The sequence below is a fragment of the Lissotriton vulgaris genome, chromosome 12, assembly GCF_964263255.1.
Source record: "Lissotriton vulgaris chromosome 12, aLisVul1.2, whole genome shotgun sequence".
NCBI lineage: Eukaryota > Metazoa > Chordata > Amphibia > Caudata > Salamandridae > Lissotriton > Lissotriton vulgaris.
This window is the reverse complement of record NC_141700.1, coordinates 356,155,209-356,171,582: the sequence shown is the minus strand read 5'-3', so window position 1 is coordinate 356,171,582 and position 16,374 is coordinate 356,155,209. Positions and strand designations below refer to the sequence as shown.

The 16,374-nt window shown below is 52.4% G+C and overlaps 1 protein-coding gene across 1 annotated transcript in view; it reads right to left on the bottom strand.

The window, feature by feature from the left end:
- Positions 1 to 16,374, bottom strand: part of ITFG1 (integrin alpha FG-GAP repeat containing 1) — a 1,017,137-nt gene that overhangs the window by 346,462 nt on the left and 654,301 nt on the right. The window lies entirely within an intron of this gene.

The window sequence follows — 16,374 nt, the reverse complement described above, 5'->3', positions numbered from 1 at the left end:
TGACTACCTCCTTCATCTGTCTCTGGCGTTATGGGGCAGGCTGTGAACTAGCTGTCAGGGGCTGGCCCTCCTGCACCCCCAGGCCATCTAACTTTGAGTGGAGCACTGCACCACCTGCTGACATGGACTTGATTCTTCACGATAGACCCACCAGTCATACAGGTTTTCCGACTTGGCTCCACACATGGGCTATGGCCCAATTGGCACAGCAGTAGTTCTTCACAGCGACCCCACCTGGCATGCAGGGTTGCAGGGTTGCCAACTCACAACCTTAACACAGGCAATGACTAAAGCGGTGCAGCAGCCGCCTCTTCACAACTCACCACATTCATCCAATTGAAAAGATTCCCCACAGGACCTCGCTCCCTGCAGGCCTCCTTTTCTCCACAGGGCACACCGGTCTTGGCAAGCAGGCAGGAACTGCTGCTCTAGGCAGGTGGTCTTGAAGCACCTGGGTGATGTCCTCTCATCCAGCTGGGAGAAGGGTAGGCATTGGCCCCCAGTCCTGGTCACAGACAGACGTCTTGCAGAGCTTCTCCTCCTCGCACAGGCCGTCTGGCTGATTGACAGTTGACTATTTTTTGGGGGGCCACATAGTTTGCATGAGGAAACTTGTAAATAGTGCCCAGTAAAGGGCTTTTATAGCTCTTATTTTATCTATTCACGTAAAAAAAAAACCTAGAAGGTTAGAAAAACTATTCCTCTAGAAGGTAGGTAAATCTTATTCGAGAGGAGCGTTGTTCTCAACACACAAGTAATTGGAATATTGTGAAATAATTAGGGTTTAGTAATGGCAAGCCTTGTGAGGATTTTTTATAATAGGCAGTTTGTAACTTGTAGTTTAATGTTTCTCGGCCCGCTTTGTAACTTTAGGAGCCAAAAATAAATCAACTAGGACCCCTTGTAAGCCACACATTAGGAAAGGTTAGATCAACTCAAAGTGTGCAGCAAGATAGTAATGAATAGATTAAACAGGGTACTCTAGATAAGAGGAAACATTAGGTGTACTGCGTTATTAGTAAACGCACTTTATGTTTAGGTTTTTACATGTTGAATTAAGTGCTCTTATTGCGGGACTAGCCCTTATTTTAACACTTTTTTTAATGGTTTAATAACGGTAATATGTATGTAATGTGTATAAACGTGGCGCACTGTAAGTTTTTATTAACTGAACAATAAATATTTTCCACTCACTCCTTCATGTATTGTACCATTAATGTAATGTATGTGGTCTTGTAAAGCGCACTGCTGCCCTGAGGCGTCGTGGCGCTGTAGACAGCTGGGGAACCCGTCCTGGCTATCCCTGTGAGATGGTCCCTACTGGGTATCTCCAAGGTGAAACCAGGCATCCCCGGCGAATGTGGGGGGCCGTAGTAGAGATGAGGCAAGCTAATGCCCAGAGTTGCCGAGTGTGATCCCTAGTTAGAGTAGGCACCGAGGCGAGAATTATCGAGTCCGCTGACCCTGGTCTACGACCCTGCCGCGTCGGGAATTGAACCCTGGTCCCGGGCTGTTCTCTGCTTCCGGGTCTGCCGCCTCTAACCAGTGAGCCACACCACTCCATTAACAGTCATACAAACCCAAGCACATGTATAACACATATGGACTGTACAGTACTACATAAGTTCAAGTTCAAGAATTTGTATAGCGCTCTACTCACCCAGAGGGTCTCAAGGCGCTTGGGGAGGGGGTTCATTATTTATCGAATATCCAGGTTTTAAGTTCTTTTTTGAAGGAGATGTGGTTCTGTGAAAGGCGGAGGTGAGTGGGGAGTGAGTTCCAGGTCTTGGCCGCCAAGTAGGAGAAGGATCTACCTCCCATGGTGGATCTTTGGATACGCAGAACTGCGGCGAGGCCTTGATTGGAGGATCTTAGATGGCGGGTGGGTGTGTAGAAGGATAATCGAGTGTTGAGGCATTCGGGCCCTAGTTTGTAGAGGGCCTTGTGTGCGTGGGTGAGGAGACGGAATGTTATTCTTTTGTCGACGGGAAGCCAGTGGAGGTCTTTCAGGTGGCCGGTAATGTGATCTTGGTGAGGGATGTCCAAAATGAGTCTCGCTGATGCGTTTTGGATGCGTTGGAGTTTTTTCTGTAATTTGGCTGTAATTCCGGCGTAGAGGGTGTTTCCGTAGTCTAGTCGACTCGTAACCAGTGCGTGGGTGACAGTCTTTCTTGTCTCGGCGGGGATCCAGTGGAAGATTTTTTTGAGCATACAAAGTACGTTGAAGCAGGAGGATGAGACGGCGTTGACTTGTTTGGTCATCGAGAGTGAGGAGTCTAGTATGAAGCCAAGGTTACGTGCGTGGTCTGTGGGTATGGGTGCAGAGCCCAGATCTGAAGGCCACCATGAGTCGTCCCAGGCAGAGGGGGATGATCCTAGGATGAGCACTTCCGTTTTGTATGAGTTAAGTTTTAGGTGGCTGTGTTTCATCCATTCGGCTACTTCTTTCATGCTTTCGTGAAGATTGGTTTTGGCGGTGTTGGGGTCTTTGGTGAGGGAAAGGATCAGCTGGGTGTCGTCAGCGTAGGAGATGATGTTAAGGTTGTGTTGACGCGCGATGGAAGCGAGTGGGCTCATGTAGACGTTGAAGAGGGTGGGACTGAGTGATGATCCTTGTGGTACACCGCAGATGACTTCGGTGGCCTCTGATTTGAATGGGGGAAGTCGGACTCTCTGAGTTCTCCCAGCTAGGAACGAGACGATCCAGTCCAAGGCTTTTCCTTTTATGCCGATGTTGCTGAGGCGTTGTGTGAGGGTGCTGTGACAGACAGTGTCGAAGGCGGCGGAGAGGTCGAGTAGAATGAGGGCCACTGTTTCTCCGTTGTCCAGTAGTGTTCGAATGTCGTCTGTTGCTGCGATGAGGGCGGTTTCGGTGCTGTGTTTGGCTCGAAAGCCGGACTGTGAGGGATCCAGGGAGTTGTTGGATTCGAGGAAGGCAGCAAGTTGGCTATTGACGGCTTTCTCGATGACTTTGGCCGGGAATGGGAGGAGGGATATGGGGCGGTAGTTTTTAAGTTCAGAGGGGTCTGCTGTGGGTTTCTTCAGGAGGGCGCTGACTTCGGCATGTTTCCAGCTTTCTGGGAAGATAGCAGAGTTGAAGGAGCAGTTGATGACATCACGGAGATGGGGTGCGATGATGGAGTCTGCTTTGTTGAAGATGTGGTGGGGACATGGGTCGGTTGGCGAGCCAGAGTGGATGGAATTCATTAGGCGGATGGTGTCTTCAGTGGTGATTGGGTTCCAGGCGCTGAGGTTGTTCGAGGGCGGTTTAGGTTCTGAGGGGGGTGGAGAGGATTGTTTGTTGGAACGTTTTCGAAGCTGTTATGCATGTCGGCAATTTTGTTGTAGAAGAAGGAGGATAACGAATCGCAGAGGTCTTGGGAGGGAGTGATGTGGTTCTGAGGGGGGTGGAGAGGATTGTTTGTTGGAACTGTTTTCGAAGCTGTTATGCATGTCGGCAATTTTGTTGTAGAAGAAGGAGGATAACGAATCGCAGAGGTCTTGGGAGGGAGTGATGTCGTTTGAGGCTGCGGTGGGGTTGGTGAATTCTTTGACTATGTTGAATAGTTCCTTGCTGTTATGGGCGTTGTTGTCGAGTCGATTCTTGAATGCTGATTTCTTGGTGGATCGAATCAGCTGGTGGTGTTTGCGGGTGGCTGCCTTGAAGGTGGTCATGTTGTCGGAGGTTGGGTTTTTCCTCCATGTTTTCTCGAGAGTACGGCATAGTTTCTTGGATTTCTTAAGGTCATTGTTGAACCAGGGGGCCTTTTTGCTGTCTTGTTTGGTGTGATGGTTTTTCAAGGGTGCTAATTCGTCAGCGCTGTGAGTGATCCATTGTTTGAGTTTGATGGCAGCTTGGTTTGGGTCCGATGAGGGGGCGGGTGGGTTTTGGTTGAGCGATGTGAGGAGTTGGTCGGTGGTGATTTTGTTCCAATTTCTTCGGGGAATAGGTTGTGGGGGGTTGTGGGTCGAGGTGGTTTTGTAGCTGAAGTGAACACAACTGTGGTCCGTCCAATGGAGAGCTGTGGTGCGATCGAAGGAGATGTGTTTGCTGGAGGTGAAGATTGGGTCGAGCGTATGTCCGGCTACATGGGTGGGGGTGTCAACAAGTTGTTTGAGACCGAGATTGGCCAGGTTGTCAAGAAGGGTGGTGGTGTTGCTGTCGTTTTTCTTTTCCAGGTGGAAGTTGAGGTCTCCTAGTAGAATGTAGTTCTCGGAGGCGAGGGCATGTGGACTGATGAAGTCAGTGATGTCTTCGCTGAATTGTTGACGGGTTCCTGGAGGCCTGTAGATGAGGGTGCCTCTGAGTGTGGTCCTAGGGTCGGTGTGGATCTGGAAGTGGAGGTGTTCGGCGGTTGTAAGGTTATCGTCGGAGCAGTTCGTGATTTTGATGTTGTTCTTGTGGACGATGGCGATGCCTCCTCCTGTTTGGGCAGTGCAGTCTTTACGGATGATCTTGTAGTTGTCCGGGATGGCAATGGCGATGTCGGGTGTTGATGATGCGTTCATCCAGGTTTCAGTAAGGAAGGCGACGTCCGGTGATGTAGTGTCAAGTAGATCCCAGAGTTCAGTGGCGTGTCTGTAGACCGAGCGGGTGTTCAGCAGGATGCACTTCAGGTGGTTAGAATCGGAGCTGTGTTTGGGGTTAGTGGATGTGGTATGGGTCTTGATGCTGGTATATTTTCAGGAGTGGCAAGCAAAGGGACCGTGGGTACGCCCCGGGGCAGCTTCGTAGCATTGTGGTGTGCGTCCGGGGTTAAGGGATAGGAGGGTGGCGGCGTCAAACGTTATGCGGGAGGAGTGCGGTTTACGGGGGACAGGGGGTCTGGCGCTGGGCGCGGTCCAGGCGTGGACGGGCGTAGACGGGCTTACCTTTGGCGCACCTTCGGCACGACTGGGGCGCAACCGCTGCGCGTGAACGCTGCACACAAAAGCATCTGTCATAAGTGGATAGTGGAGGGGAGGGGCGAGGGAGGAGCAGCTCGGGGGGCGGGGCGTAGGTCCGGGCAGGGAGGGACAACAACAAAGCACAAAATGGCTGCAGGCCAAAAACGAAACTGTGTTGGAGGCACAACCTGATATGGACGATTGCACTATTTAAACAGAGTAATCACAAGTGGACAGGCACAATACAATACTGCAAGATGCGCGTTTACAGAGTGTAGCGCGACAAAACTTATTTAGCTACCTCAAGTGCTACGAGCAGTGATTTGAAACAGACGGCCAGCTGCAACTCTCAAACAATCGTAGAAACGCTGCGATCTCCTAACAGCAATAGCGTGCTGCAATTCCACAAAAGCTCAAGCGATCTAGTATATTAAATTGTAGCGGACATGCAGGCACAGTTCAAAAATGATGAGGGAGCAATGCGGGTGGGCGCGAGCAGACAGGCAGGCACAGATCAAAATAATGAGGGAGCAATGCGGGTGGGCGCGAGCAGACAGGCAGGCACAGTTCAAAATAATGAGGGGGCAATGCGGGTGAGCGCTACGATACCACGGCAGATAGTGCGGGGAGCTGCGTGGGGAGCGACCGTAGCTGAAGGCTTCAGAGTGGTCACAGCGTGTGTGCTGGATGGGAAAGTCTGTAGTATCCGTGGGAGGGAGGAGCAGCTCGGGAGGCGGGGGCGGGGCGTAGGCCCGGGCAGGGAGGGACAACAACAAAGCACAAAATGGCTGCAGGCCAAAAACGAAACTGTGTTGGAGGCACAACCTGATATGGACGATTGCACTATTTAAACAGAGTAATCACAAGTGGCCAGACACAATACAATACTGCAGGCTGCGCGTTTACAGAGTGTAGCGCGACAAAACTTATTTAGCTACCTCAAGTGCTACGAGCAGTGATTTGAAACAGACGGCCAGCTGCAACTCTCAAACAATCGTAGAAACGCTGCGATCTATAACAGCAATAGCGCGCTGCAATTCCACAAAAGCTCAAGCGATCTAGTATATTAAATTGTAGCGGACATGCAGGCACAGTTCAAAAATGATGAGGGAGCAATGCGGGTGGGCGCGAGCAGACAGGCAGGCACAGATCAAAATAATGAGGGAGCAATGCGGGTGGGCGCGAGCAGACAGGCAGGCACAGTTCAAAATAATGAGGGGGCAATGCGGGTGAGCGCTACGATACCACGGCAGATAGTGCGGGGAGCTGCGTGAAGGCCAAGGGTGTGTTAAGCACACAGCAGCGGAACGTTAAATGAGTGAGCCTATGAGCATCACTACAGCGGCACAGGTAAAACGATCTGTTCACTTCTACTGATCACTATACAGTTTGCTGCCACCACCGAGGTCATACTGCTCAACTCCTGGTAAAGGCAGTAGCTTTTCATCACTTTGAGGGTAGCACTCTGGTTGCCAATCCAGGTCCAGAGGAAACCACAATCTGTGAGACAGGCCTATGTCCTTACGCACACACCTGATCTGTTTACCCAGCACAATGAAAAAATAAACATCAGGGATCCAGACATCATTACAGTTGGGGTATTCAGGGCAAGGGTGCACATGTATCACCAAGGGAGGGACTTTGCTGTCTAAACAGCACTGTTCAATATTGTGTTCCCGAACTACTGGCTCCTCTCCTGCCTGAGCACTAGGTACATTTTAGCTGTCTACTCTGTATTTATCTCAAAAGGCCCCCTACATGGTATCATTGTAGCAACAAACAAAGGGGAAAGGGGGGGGGGGGTTTACTTGTGGTGGGTGCGACAAAGTCAATCTTTGCCAGGAACATCCATCATATCACTGGAAGTCAATGTGCTACATACAGACTTTCACAAATTCAGTGACAGAACCCTGGTATCTGAAAAGTCAGTTGAAGAACTAAAACTGGTAGTCTCAGACCTGAAACCAAAGGTGGGCTCCTTGTTGGATTTGGGCCACAGACCCGATTTTAGAGTGGAGGAAACAGAGGGAAGATTCCAGTGAAACAATCTCTGTTATTGTGGGATTCCAGTAAGGGGCACTGTCAAGGAGCCCCAAAGGTTTCCTGAAATGATGGATCAGAGACCACCTCACATTGGAGGGCTCAACTTCCTGATTCAAAACAGATAATGCCCACAGAGCTCTGGTGACTCCCCCTCGGGCTATCCCTTGAGAAATCGTCGCAAACATTCCTAAATAGACGGATACAGATGTTATCCTTCTGCAAGCTAAGAGACTTGAAGATCTAGTTTGAAGATAAGATAATAAGAGTATTCCTTGACTATACTCAAAAAGTCCAAAAGCTCAGCTTACTTTGAGACAGTGAAACCTACTGCGAGCCATGAACATTAAATACATGTTTGTGTTTCTGGCGTAGCTTCGCATTATAGATGATAAGAGTTCACACTTTTTCACTTCCCCAGATGAGGTCTAGGATTGGCTGGAACTAACAGGCCAGAGAGGAGTCCTCATACAGAACAGAGAGGGGCACTTAATTTGTAGTGTTAGGCATACTGGCCACACAGATAAAACTGCCCATAGGCAACAGTGATGTCAGTACATAATGAGCACATGCATCGTTTGGCGCACAGGGAAGGTGGAGTTGATACTAAGCATACTGTATTCATTATGAGCACACATGGGTGGCCAAAGTGTAAATTCTTTAGAGAATAATGGCCCACACTATTCAGTATCCTACGTGGAATGTCCCCGGACTGAATAATTTTGTTAAGCAATATAGATCCCACACATATCTTTGATGATATTCCATAGGTATAGGATTTGTCTACAAGAGGAAACTCATGGATGCAGAGAAGAAACTCAAGAAAAAGAGGAGAGAACAAATGTTTTCATCTATCTATTCGACCGATGCAAAGGGGGTTTCAATAAGTGAGGCCCAAGGAGTACCTTTACAGCACAACTATTCTGATGATGATCCAGAGGGGAGATACGTATTGGCATATGGGCTACTGGATGGTAAGGAGATATGACAAATAAACATTTCAATAATAGCAAAACCGTATGTGTTTTTTGACCAATCTATATAAGCGCTCGGTTACAGGACGAACACCTGTTGACTCAAGAATTTTTTGGTTATCTCCCTCCCACAGCTTGGGAAAGAACAGTGAAATGATTTCTATCAAAGGGATAGCAGAAGGGATGTCTACTAGAGGGTGGCTGGGGTGGCAATAGCCTCACTTCAGGTTGGTATAAGACGTACACGCTTGAGTCCCTTAATAGATTATTGAAAATGTACAAGAAAGATAAATAGAGTGGTAGGCTACCTTCATCCACGAGAGAGACAATCATAATCAGGGTTCTGAAACCGGATAGGAACCCCTATGAACCAACCTCATATAGACCCCCTTTTCATGATGTATGCTAATCTTAAAATCCTTTTAAACTACAGGGAACAGTGGTGAATCCAGGTTTATATTGGGATTTAGCACCCTATGAGCAATACAAAGACTCAATCATGTGCTGCATGACACCAAGCCAGTTCCAGCATATAACAAAATGACACTCACCAGAGGATAGCTGGGAAAGAAGGCTGTTACAGGGTTATGTTGATGTTTAGTACCTCCCTATACTGCTTATGAGAGGGAGGCAAACCCACATTGGGACCTATACTTAACTAGATGGGTGGGAGGGGCTTGGTACACAGCAGTGAAGAAAGTTCTATGATGGCTACCTTTTTCAAAGTAATTGTATATCTAATGGCGACAGATCTTTAAACAAATATCCCATGACACAACAGTGATGCAGAGGAGTGAGGGAGACTGTACCACCTATGGGGATCTATAACTTTGGGGATACTTTTCTAGCTTTCTGGGCTAAAGTCCAGGAACCCTGTGCAGTGTGACTAACTCAGTTCCCGCCAGTATTCTAAGATAGCAGGAATTGAAAGACAAATCCAAACAGACTTCCCACAACCTCCTAACCCCTCCCAAATGCTTGAGACCATACTGACAATATGAAAGGGTCGTAGGCAGGTTTCCCTAATTCAAAAGGCAGATACAAATTATGTACACCATTAAGAATGAATCAATACTAGCAAAGAGATATATATACAAGCCCCACGTATGGATGCAGAGTAGGTCAAGGTCTGCTCTCTGATGAGGGACATCTTGAGTAATGCTTGATTTAAATTTTTCCATTTAAATATGCTTCTTCAAACGTTTCTTGTCCAGTGAGGTGAGGTGTGGTATCATGGAAGCATCAATTTTTCCCATGACATGGTCTTGTGGTGAATTAATTAGCAATTGAGACTGAATCATGACAAGGTTGTGTTAGGTAACAGCTTTGACTCTAGATTGTATACATAAACAATGCTTGCTAAGCGTAATTCCCAAACCAGAAAAAAGTGATTAATCATAAATTTGCAAAACTGTGTCTGGTGTTGACAAAATGCCATATCACCATGCACTGGCGAGAGTGTGGAACACCTCTGGATAGGGTATGGGAATAAAACATGGAGCAGCAGACAATGGTGGAAAAAATCCTGATAATGGTCAGAAGAAATCCAAAAGCTAGAGGGAAAAGTTAGTTGGGCGTGTACGGGGAATGACTGTAGAAAGGTGCAGTATTAGGCGGTGCTGCTGGTTCGGCTTCACCGTGCAATACTCTCCAAATATCCCTAAGTGGGTTTGGGGATTCACAATATTAAATCCTTGGTTCAGTCCTGGCAGAGTGGCAAAGAGCAAGCAGGCATTACTAATGGAACGTGTGTGAACTATTTCAGAGTACAAACATGGCCAGTAAGTAATTGCCACAACTCGAAAGAAAACCAACACTAATTTAGAAAAATAAAACGGATTTTATATAAATTTAGATACCTGAATCAAGTCAATTGGATAAGTATAACCAAAGTTATGGATTTTAGAGGCAATATTAAATCAGTGCAAAACAGAACTGCAAAACATCATCATTGCGGTCAATAAAAAAAAGTACTAGGGGGGTGGCGTGGCTTCGGCGGCAATGGAGTAGGTTGTGCCTCCGACGAGCTCCGGTGCCCCGCTGCCTATTTAAGCTATCTTTAGCGGAGTTTGGGGGCTGCTTACCGTCTCCGAGGCTTGAAGAGACCCCTGGCAGACTGGGGTGCTGCGAGGGCGACGGAGAGATCCCGGGCGCTGTTTGGAGAGCTGTACAGTGACGGCGGAGTCCTGGCGAGCAGTCGCGCCCGCCATTTTGGTTGTGCGGCTGGCGGCGGACTTTCACCCCCCCGGGCCCGGCCGGCTCCCGAGCAGTAGCTGGTGGACATCTAAAGGCGGCCTGGTGCGAGCTCTGCTGTTGGCCTGCGACACCGGAGCCTGGTGTGCTCTGCAGCGGTCCAGACCGGTGACGACCTCGGCACCCCGAGGTCGGACCGACCATCGGTCCTTGTGGCGAGCATAGACTCCGGAGACGGGCTCCCCTGTGAGAGGTGGGGAGGCCCGGGAGAGCAGGGACCCTTGGTGCTGGCCTGCCTGGGGGTCGCGGCACTGGGAGAGCAGGACGGGCTTGACGCGCCACACCAGCCGCCATCATGGACACCCATCCGGCGCGGAGGACGCGAGTGGTGGCAGCGCTGCCTAGACACGGAGCCCTGAGTGAACGGCGCGGAGGCAGAGGTGAGCTGTACCTGCTGGAGGCTGCGGCGGATAGAGCTGGGCCCGGGCGGCTCAGTTTTGGCGGGCTGCGGCCTGTACTCCTGCGCCCCTCCCCCCCTATGTGCTTGAGCCTGGCCTACAAGCAGCGATCGGCGTGGGAGTGCTGGGACCCGGCGACCCTCCGGAGCCGAGAACACGGTGTGGAGCTACATCTTCGGCTGCCCGCTGGCCGCCCCCCTTATGTGCCTTGGCGGCGCGAAACCCCGGCGAACTGCCCCGAGATTTGCCATGCAAGGTGAGGAGCGGTGGGGTACTGTAAGCCCCCCTCGGGGGACGGGCGACTCAGACTGGGGCCCCTGGGACATGTGATGGTCCCTGCCTGACGGGCCTTACCCTGCTGTAAGCTACAGCGCACCATCAAGCTCGACTGGGCCTTGCCTGACTGTACCCTGACCTCCTGGCTGACAGCATGAAATTGGCAGGGGGGTGCTGAGACCCTGCTGACTTTTGGACCTGTCGCTGGGGGCTGATTGCGGGTGGACGGAGGTGCTGTCTGCCGTTGGGAGCTGCCCTACACACTGCAACTTGGGGACCCTGCACTCTGAGTGGTGGCACGGGCCTTGGCTTGTCTGGGCGGCAGAGCTGGCCGGGGGGGACTTAAGACGCTGCCAGACCTGGGCCCTTGTGGTGGAGGTGGCCCACACCTGGCCTGCTCGAGCGGTCCACGGTGTGTTGCCGAGGTGTTGGAGGCGTTGCTTCCCCGGGGATTTGTCTCTACACACTGTGTGCGTTCTACCTGTTGCCTCTCTGCCCCTGACCACTGTGGCTTAACCATCCCTTTACGCTGCCGGGCCCTGTCCTCTGCCTGTACTGTTCGTGCGCGTCCCCGGCGTGCCCTCCACCATGGTCCGGTGGTGAACGGGGGGTCCGGGCCGCTGGTCCCTGGGCTGCTGCCGCCTGGGGGGTCTGGGCCCTTGCTGTATCGATAGGGGGGTGAAGAGACTTGCGGTGACGAACCCCCTCCCACTACATACCCCCCTGAGCCCGCTGGACTGCGCCCTGCTTACACCTAGTGGCACGTGCTGCTAGCTGCCACCTACCGATCTGGCGATGACGAGATCCAAGGGAGGCAAGCCGGACTCGGCGGCGGCGGCTAAGGACACGTCGGGGATGGCTATGTGGGGCAAGACTGGAGCGGCGGCGTCGGCTGACGGCCCCACACAGACGGCTACAGACTCGCCGCCAGTGACCCAGGCCTTTATGGCCTCCTTCATGTCTGAGCTTAAGACAGAGATAGGCTCCTTACGCTCGGAAGTGCAATCATGCGTCAAGGAGCTGCGCAAGGAGGTCACCGAGCTGGGAGACAGAGTGGATGGCTTGGAGAAGCTTGCGGACGCGCGCACAGAAGACCAAGAGCAGCTGTGGCAGAGGGTGGAGGCCCTCGAGGTCCAGAACATTGAACTGCAGGTTAAGTAGAAGGACCTCGAGAACAGAAGCCGCTGCAATAACCTCCGAATCCGAGGTGTTCTGCATGATGAGGAGGGGAAGGACATCCTGACCTACGTGGCGCATCTCCTACATGAGGTATGGGGGGATGAGGACGCCTCCCCCCCGACTTTGGATCGTGCCCACCGAGTGTACGGGCCGGCGGGCAGAGCGGGCCTCCTCCCGGACATCTTAACGCGGGTGCACTACTTAAAGGAAAAAGAAGCCATCCTGAAAGCGGCACCGGACTACCCCCAATCTCACCTACGGGGGCCACAAAATAAAAAATTTCCAGGATCTGGCGCCTAACACCCTGCGTCGGCGGAGGGCTTTCCGGCCGGTGACGGAGAAGTTGAGGGCTCTCAACAATGCCTATCAGTGGGGCCACCCCTTCGCACTCATCTTTCACTGGGAGGACAAACGCAGGGTCATCCGATCCTACCAAGAGGCGGCCCAACTCCTCAAGATGCCGGAGTCGCCGGCTCACAGCCCTTCCAGATCGCGACAACAGGAGAGGGTCCCTGCTCGCCCGGACTGGACCAAGGTTCGACGACATCGCCGCTCCCCTCTGGTGGACGAGAAATCCTCATCGCAGGCCAAGCAGGACATCATAGTGCACATCCGTTCCCTCGAGTGCGACAGGGAGGGCCTGTCCTCACATCCGTCTATCCCGTGACCTGGAACTCGACCTGACATGCTCTTCTGTGACTCTTGCCGCTGATGTGGGGCGTCTTCATGTTCACTGACCTGCGACGCTGTACTGGCCCGTTGGCTGCACTGGCGCCACTCGCGGGGCCGGGACTCCTACCCTCAGCTGCTGTCGCCGAGAGAGGCGCTGATCTCCCTGTAGCACGGATGACCTGCATTCCCGGGACGTCTTGGCTTACTCTGTGCTTGGGGTTGCACTGCCACCGGCTTCCGCAGACGGCCCCCTACTGGCGTCATTCATGTGGTGGGCCTGAAACTCTAGGGGACCCGCCTGGATTGTAGTGCCTGGTTTGCATTGGGGGCTGAGCGCTGGCCGTTGACATGCCTGACTGCTCCGTCCAGCTGCATGGTGCCCCTGACTCCGGTTCGAGCAGTGGGGCCAGTGGAGTCGAGGCCTTCTACACTACACGTGGGTACCCCCTGTACTGCCCCATAGGGAGTGACATTCCTGAGTGCGTCCAAACCCTTGGGTAGAGGATGCCCAGTGACTGGAGTAGTCCGAAATGGCCCAGTTGACCTTTGTTGTCCTTGGTAACTACGAGACGTGGTTGGTCTCTTATTGGTCCCTTTCTCCCTCTTTTCCTCTCCTCCTCCTCCTTCTCGCTTTTCTTCCTTCGGAACTCTTCTCTTTCCTTTCCTCTGGTTCGGTGGGTGGTGGGACAGGGATGGGGTGGCAGCTGTCGCCTGGGGGGGGGGGGGGGGGGGGGGGCTCTCCTGGTCACCTCTCCCTGCACTGGTGGGATCGGGGAACGTGGGCGGATCCTACTCGGTACATGCCATGGCTGCGCCTGTACCTAGGACCCTGAAGGTTTTGACACTCAACGTTAAGGGCCTGAACTCCCCTAACAAGCGCAAGCAGGTTTGGCGCTATCTCCTCCAACAGCAACCTGACATCATTTTTCTCCAGGAAACCCACCTACTACAGGGGGACACACACCGCATGGCCCGCCCCAAGTACCCCCTCCAGTTCTGGGCAGCTGCGGACACTAAAACTGCGGGGGTGGCCATACTATGCAGAGCTGGCTTCAGGCAGGGAGATTTCGGACCCTATAAGAGTCGGAATCGGCGCTTCCTCAAAGTCACAGTATATGCGGGGCGGCGCAGATTCACTTTGTGCAACGTGTATGCACCATATCAGTTGCAGGACCGATATCTTCAGTCACTCCTGAGGGATCAGATTCCATGTGGAGACCCGCACGTAATACTGGGAGGGGACTTTAACTTAGTGTGGGACCCTGACATAGATCGCTGTGGCGTTGCTTCCAACGCCTCTGGGGTGATGTCCTCAGCGCTGCGCAAACAGATTGCAGACTTAGGACTATTAGATGCATGGCGCTATCACAACTCGGATCTTAGAGATTATTCATTCTATTCACACGCCCATAGATCCTACTCCCGTATCGATTTCCTTTTTGCGTCGCTGGAGCTGCTTCGAGACGCAATGGGAGCCTCCGTCTCAGACATTTCTCTGTCCGATCATGCCCATGTGGAAATGCTCCTCCAGGACCTGGCAGTGCGTTGGTCTTTCCTGCCGAGCATCCTTCGAGATGCTGATGATGTGGATAGCATCCGGGAGGCCATAGACGCCTATTTTGCTACTAATGATACCCCGGAAATGCCTTTCCCAGTGATTTGGGACGGCTTCAAAGCCACGATCCGGGGACACGTCACCTCTCTGGCGATTGCACGGAGGCGCGCTGCCTGCAAGCTGGAGGCTGATCTGGCTGCGGACATTAAGAGGGCCGAGGTGCAAGATCGGGAGCGGTCGTCGCGAGACACTAGAAGGAGATTGGCCAATCTCAGAGGGCAACTTCGGCTCCTACGCACCAACAAGGCGGAATGTTCCCTACTGGCCTTGAAGCAAAGGTACTTTGAAGGCGGCGACAAGGTAGGCCGACTGCTGGCGGGAAGGCTGCGAGTGCGCACCGCCAAGGCTCACATCACTAGCATTAGACTGCAGGATGGGTCGAAAGTAGTCTCAGAGAAATCCAAGCAGGCTGCATTTGTGGACTACTATACCTCTCTGTACGGGAGGGAACCTGTCTCGGTGGACGCAATGGCGGCTGTCCTGGATGGATATGAGGGGCCGACACTATCTGCTGGAAGCACGGAGGAGCTGGAAGGCTCCATTACAGAGGAAGAGATCACGGCGGCGATTAACGACCTCCCTTTGGGGAAAACGCCGGGCCCGGATGGCCTGCCATTATCTTTCTATCGCACATTTCAGACCCAGCTTAGGCCTTACCTCCTTCGACTGTTCAACTCTTTCTCCGAGGATGTGGGACCATCCCCTGACATGGGCATGGCAGAGATAGCGCTAATACCGAAGCCTGGGAAAGACCCCCACATTGTGTGCGTCCTACTGCCCTATCGCCTTGCTCAATACGGATCTCAAAATATACACCAAGCTCCTCGCCAAACGCTTAGACCCGTTTATGCAATGGCTTGTGGACCCTGACCAGGTCAGAGTTATTCGTGATCGTCAGGGGGCAGATAATGTTCGCAAACTTGCACACCTTGTGGGGAAAGTACATCATTGGCAAACCCCGGCCTGCCTTCTCTCCCTGGACGCGGAGATGGCATTTGATCGGGTGGATTGGACCTTCCTTAGAGCGGTGCTTCGTAAAATTGGGCTGGGTCCGAAGATGATTGCTAGGGTTATGGCTACATATATAGGGCCCCAGGCTAGAATTCGGGTCAACGGTGACTTAACGCTGCCACTAACAATACATAGGGGCACTCGACAGGGGTGCCCCCTCTCGCCCCTTCTATTTGCCCTCGCAGTAGAACCTCTCGCAGAACTGATACGGCGTGACTCGGACATCCACGGGATAACGCACGGTGGCCGGGACAACAAGGTGGCACTGTTCGCAGATGATCTGATACTTACTCTCACGCACCCACGGGACTCTTTACCGGCTGTTCATAGGGTGCTCTGCCTTTTCGAGAGAGCCTCTGGCCTCAAGATTAACCATGATAAGTCCTGGGCTCTTAATCTCACTATCCCAACAGAGGATCTTTCCACTTTGAAAGGGATTGTGCCCTACCAGTGGGCTGAGCGCCATATCAAATATCTGGGTCTCACCTTGACTCCCTCCCTGGATGACTGGACGTCTGTCAATTGGCGTGACTGCCGAAAGGAGGTCTTGGAAGATCTGCGGCGGTGGGAACCCCTGATGCTGTCATGGTTAGGCCGCCTCAATGCTGCCAAAATGTCGATCCTCCCCAAAATCCTTTACGTGTTCCAATGCCTCCCTACTCGGATGCCGCTCCACTGCATCCGAAGCTTACTACGCGAACTTACATCCTTTGTCTGGGGCAGTAAGCGATCACGTTTTTCCCAAAAAATTCTTATGGCTCCGCGAGACAGAAGAGGCCTGGCTTGCCCTAACTTGGTCCACTACTACTGGGCTGCGCACCTCCGATTTGTGATAGAGTGAGGGGTGAGAGAGAGTAAAAAAGAATGGCTGCATATGGACAGGGCGGTGACGGGACATACCATTTGGGACCTACCGTGGATCCAGCGGACGGCCCGTTCCAGAAGTGCATACCTTGCAGTACCCACAAAAACAGTGCTGGACATCTGGGATGCCACTGCTGTATCCAGGGAGCTCACTACGTTTCCGTCTCCCCATACTCCCATAGCGGCGAACCCTCACTTCCCGCCG